The sequence below is a fragment of the Triticum aestivum genome, chromosome 3B, assembly GCF_018294505.1.
Source record: "Triticum aestivum cultivar Chinese Spring chromosome 3B, IWGSC CS RefSeq v2.1, whole genome shotgun sequence".
Classification (NCBI taxonomy): Eukaryota; Viridiplantae; Streptophyta; class Magnoliopsida; order Poales; family Poaceae; genus Triticum; species Triticum aestivum.
Window position 1 is genome coordinate 265811845 of NC_057801.1, and position 5406 is coordinate 265817250.

A 5406-nucleotide genomic window follows, 5' to 3' on the forward strand; every position below is an offset into this window, starting at 1 on the left:
AGTAGCATAATTTCTCTGGGCACTGTCTAGAGTTTTACTAGCACAGTGGATAACATTTAGTTTCTTATCAACTCATTGTCCTAGAACAACACCTACATCATAATCACTAGCATCACACATAATTTCAAAGGGTAAATTCCAATCAGGTGGTTGGACAATAGGTGCAGAAATCAAGGTTTTCTTAAGTATTTCAAATGCTTCTACACAATGATCATCAAAGACAAAAGGAACATCTTTTTTTAAGAGATTAGTCAGAGGCCTAGAAATTTTTGAGAAGTCTTTAATGAACCTCCTATAAAAACTGGCATGACCAAGGAAACTTCTTATACCTTTAATGTCCTTAGGACACGACATCTTTTCAATAGCATCAACTTTAGCTTTATCAACTTCAATACCTCTTTCAGAAATTTTATGCCCAAGACAATACCTTCATTAACCATAAAGTGGCACTTCTCCCAATTCAAGACAAGATTAGTTTCTTCACATCTCTGCAAAACTCGTTCAAGGTTGCTTAAGCAATCATCAAAAGAAGCACAATACACGGAGAAATCATCCATGAAAACATCAACAATCTTTTCACAAAAGTCAAAGAATATAGCAGTCATACATCTTTGAAAGGTAGCAGGTGCATTACATAAACCAAAAGGCATACGTCTATAAGCAAAGGTACCGAAAGGGCAAGTAAAAGTGGTCTTTTCCTGATCCTCTTTTGACACAGGTATTTGAGAGAAACCAAAATAACCATCTAGAAAGCAAAAATGTGTATGTTTGGATAATCTTTCTAGAATTTGATCAATAAAAGGTAAAGGGTAATGATCCTTTCTAGTAGCTTTATTTAATTTGCGGAAATCAATTACAATTCTATAACCTATAACAATTCTTTGTGAGATCAATTCATCTTTATCATTAGGAACGACAGTAATACCTCCCTTCTTAGGGACACAATGGAAAGGGCTTACCAACTGACTATTAGCAACAAGATAAATTATACCTGCCTCCAGAAGCTTTAGTATTCCATTTCTTACCACTTCTTTCATCTTAGGATTTAACCGCCGTTGGTGATCAACAACCGGTTTAGCGTATTTCTCCAATTTTATTTTGTGCTGACATAGAGTGGGACTAACGCCCTTAAGATCATCAAGAGTATATCCAATAGCAGCACGGTGCTTCTTTAGAGTTTTCAATAATTTCTCTTCTTCCTGCTCTGAAAGGTTAGCACTAATAATAACAGGATCTATTTTCTTTTCATCAAGATAGGCATATTTAAGAGTATCAGGTAATGGTTTAAGCTCAAACACGGGATCACCTTTGGGTGGAGGAGGTTCCTCTAGGATTTCAACAGGCAAGTTGTGTTTCAATAAAGGTCCATGTTTAAAGAATACTTCATCCGTTTCCCTTCTTTCATTCATAAACATATCATTTTCATGGTCTAGCAAATATTATTCTAAAGGGTCATTAGGAGGCACGGCAATAGAGGCAAGACTAATAATTTCATCTTTACTAGGCAATTCTTTATCATGAGGTTGTCTTCGAAATTTAGCAAAATTAAAATCATGAGACATATCCCCTAACCCAACAGTAACAATATCCTTTTCGCAGTCTATCCTAGGATTAATCTCTCCCTAATAATAAAGCACGGATTGGGTCTCCGGGTTCACCGTCACGGCACTTTTTCAAAAACGTCCCTATGATTTAGGGCAGTACAACCCGCAGTCCCTGGGTAAGTGGCACTCTGGAAAAAACGTTTCGTTTTTGCGTAAAAACACCTGCATTTGTTAGAAATTATGCCTGCGACCCTTATTTCTTATTGGACTGGCTCACGACCGCGCGTCTCTTATCCTGTCGTTCTTGGGCAGGAGGCCTCGGCAGGAAGACTCGGGGTGGTCTCAGGCGCGACGCGGAGCTGGCCGGAGCGCACGGACATCTGCGGCGGCCGCCGCCCTCCCTGCTCCCGCTGCTACCCTCCCCGCTCCCCAACGCTACCTCGCTCTGCCCTTGCTGCGGTTGCTGCAGGAGCTTCTTCACTCGATGCTCGCCGGCACAGCTCGTGGATGCCCGATGCTTGCTTCTCGTCAGCTCCCATTGCGGTGCCGGAGGGCAGCTCTTCTCGGCAGGCGGGGGGTGCAGCGTGACCCACCGTGGGATGGCGTCATGGAGCTTGTAGATGGAGGCGGAGCAGCCGAGCCATCTTCTGCACGTCTTGGATGTGTCATCTGCCGACAACGGCACCGGCTATGAAGGGGCGGCGCGCTGGTTGTGCTGGTGCTGCGCCGCATAGCTGTTCCGGCAGGAGAAGAGGCTCCTGAGACATGGCAGGAGCTGGGGACGCCGATTCAGAGGCGGGCGGCAACCCCGGGGTCGCCAGTGACGTTGAGGAAGGCCGGGGCCTGGCTTCCTGGGTGGATACATGGCATCTGCGGCTCCTGGGCAAAAAGAAGAATAGAGGTGAGGGAGAGAAAAAGGGAGAAAGGAGGGGAGGTGCGGCGTCCTAGGCGGGAGCTCGCCGAAGCGGGGCGACGGTGGGCGGGCACGGGAGACGGAGGGATTTAGAGTCGGCCGGTCGAGCAACACCAAGCAGGCCATGGGTGGCGTACACTTTTAGTAGGTAATCGATTCATCTCCCCTCTTTTCCTACTCCCCCTCGATATGGTCCTCAATCGCCATGTTCTTCAGCTGCTGTCAAATTGCATTGGCCTATCAAATTTTGTAATATACAGATGCTATTATGCTGTCAAATTCCATTGGTCTACATATTCCATGTCCAAAGTAAAGAAATTCAGATGTTGCAGCTTGCGAACAAGCAAAAACATGACCAGTCATCTGCAGAATTAATCTACATGTAAATAAGATTTCTCTTCCAACCATCTTTCAAACATAAAATCGTACAACTAATGAATCACTTTTAACTAATACAAGTACACACCACATTCAGCTCGACAATTGGTCATCTTCGTCGCATTTTTTGTTTTCTATTTCCAGTTCAATCAAGTCAGGACATCACAGTTCTACAACGCCATTTTTTCATCACATTCATAGCAAGCTTGCAAGTTCCTTCTATTCACAACAGTACCTAGCACATACACAAGTTTGTTGGCCGCCGGAGTTGCTGCACTCGTGGTCGTCGGAGTCTGCCGCCATGATCATGCTCCACATGCATGTGGTCTTCGAGTCAGTGCGATGCCCGTGTGGTTATCCTCTAGCAGAGCCACGTTGACCGAGCGTGGGAGGTGTGTGGCTGATGGCCGTCCCGCTTGTGGTTCTCTTGGTGTCGCTGGTTGTTAGGACACCTATTTCTGCTTCCTTCTGGATGAACAAGGGAGATGGACGTGTCAGTAGAATTTGATCTGAATTGATTGACCGGTTTCTTTTGATGGCTTTTTGTGACATGACACATAATTGAGAATTAACTTGCTTCAAGATCTGGTTCACCTCAAACCTATTTTCCAAATATCAATGGGCTGCCATTTTCGAAAATTTTGATCAAAACTCCAAAAAAATGTATGATATGATGTACCTTTTTTACTTTGGACTATCAGTATGCCAACTCCAAAATTGGAGTATTAGTATGCATACTCCAGAAAGTTTCTTTGGTCCTGATACGCACATCATGAAGTTGGTAACTGTTGTCGTATTTATATTCAGATTTGACAGGAATAGAAACTGAACCTATTAAATAGTTATGTTAAGCTAGATGGGTTATAACTCTTCATGCATTCATTTTCCGAATTGTTGTTTAAACAATGTGAGTATGAGATGTTTAACGTCTATTTTTTATCGTGATTGTAGAAAATGGACCACAACGATGAACCAACTACTATTCAGGATTTTGATAACCGGCCTTAACAAAAAACATTCTGAATTGAGTGTATTGGATTCAGATAAACTGATAGATGATGATGAATTTCCATCACCAACTATTTCAACATCATCTCTAGTCTTCAGAACCAGATAGACACATGAACCTCTGCCACCACTGTTGAGCAGTACCTCAGGTGAACTATCAGCACTACCTGTCATCCAACAATAACAAGCTCAAGTGTTGTATATGTATCCTCTTAATGTACTCACAACCTCTGGCTCACAACAGTGCACTTGCACACACATAAGCAACAGATTCAGCTTCTTCTTCCTCACGACAGTGGTGGTGGTGGAGCTTTTAGCACCGGCCGATCTGCTCGGTTCCACCATTGCCATCCTCTGAATCAAGTGATCTGTTGGATTTCTATAGCAAATTCTATTAGTTTTTACGTCTGCCAGTTGTCTGAGAGCAACAATTGCGAGAGAGATATCAGGGAAAAGGGGCGCCAGCTACCAGCTCACCACATTGAGTGGCCAACGAGGACGGAAAGACACACACGATTGTCGGCTCCGTCGTGATGTGATCCCTCGGTTATATGGATGAAGCTGTTGGCGGCTTTGATTTACAGCGCCCCAGTCGGCTGGGATACAGGGATGAGAAGTCCAACATGTGTCTTTGCCAATGGCAATCACGGGGGAAGAATGTTAGGGACGAGATGAATTCAAACACACAACGGTCATAGCCAGCAGGAGGTTGCGTTTGGACGTGGGTGGGCTTGGTTCCTACAAGAGGTGGAAGACGGCCGTGACTAGGCAGCCGGGTTTAACATCGCAACTCGATGCCGACATGGACGGCGGGCTGCTCCTCTTCTTTTACCGTGCTGGGTCTTACCTCCCGCCCCCTCTCCTCAACTAAGCTGTGGAAGAACCGCATCCAATTTGATAGCATGCATTCAGTTGTGAAGTGTGCAGTGCTGTGGAGGAAATTGTCCTGCCCCATGCTGATCAGCGCGCCATAACATGTAACTGATTCCGTCCTCCTCACCTTTGAGCCTCTTAATCACTACTGTTGGCTGTGCATTGTTCCGATTTATCAGCTATGATTTGGTCTTGGTGCTTCTTAACCACTACTGTTGGTTGTGCATTGTTCTGATTTATCAGCTATGATTTGGCCTTACTGCTTCTTAATCACTACTGGTGGCTGCTCTTTGATCAAATTTCTTATCTGTGATCTGATAGATAAAAGTAGTTGGTCGGAGTATAGGAATATAATCCTTCATGTGAGAAGGAAGAAAGCCATGTGCGATACAACATAAAAAAAAATCTTCAATAGACACAGAGATCACAGCAAGGGAACGGAAGTACATCATCACTTTACAGGTTCACCGTAAGCATGTTCAGTACATGTTCACGGTATGTACCCCTGCTCTTCCCTAATTACTTTCATCATATATCACATTTCTGTTTAGTGCAGATAAGCTGCTTGATGATATCTATAGGGCCAAACAGTTTATGCTTTCCCTTCCCAGCTACAACATATAGCAATTGTTTCACCTGAAATAATAAAAAGTAAGATGATTCCTGGAGTTTGTAACACAATGTTTTACT

At 43.9% G+C, this 5406-nt stretch overlaps 1 long non-coding RNA gene across 1 annotated transcript; it reads left to right on the top strand.

Moving 5' to 3' along the window:
* Positions 1–1827: 1827 nt before the first annotated feature.
* On the top strand, positions 1828–5128 carry LOC123069652 (uncharacterized). Its single transcript, XR_006432679.1, has 3 exons — positions 1828–2605; positions 3787–4820; positions 5038–5128. It is a non-coding gene; the product is annotated as an uncharacterized lncRNA (long non-coding RNA).
* Positions 5129–5406: the final 278 nt, after the last annotated feature.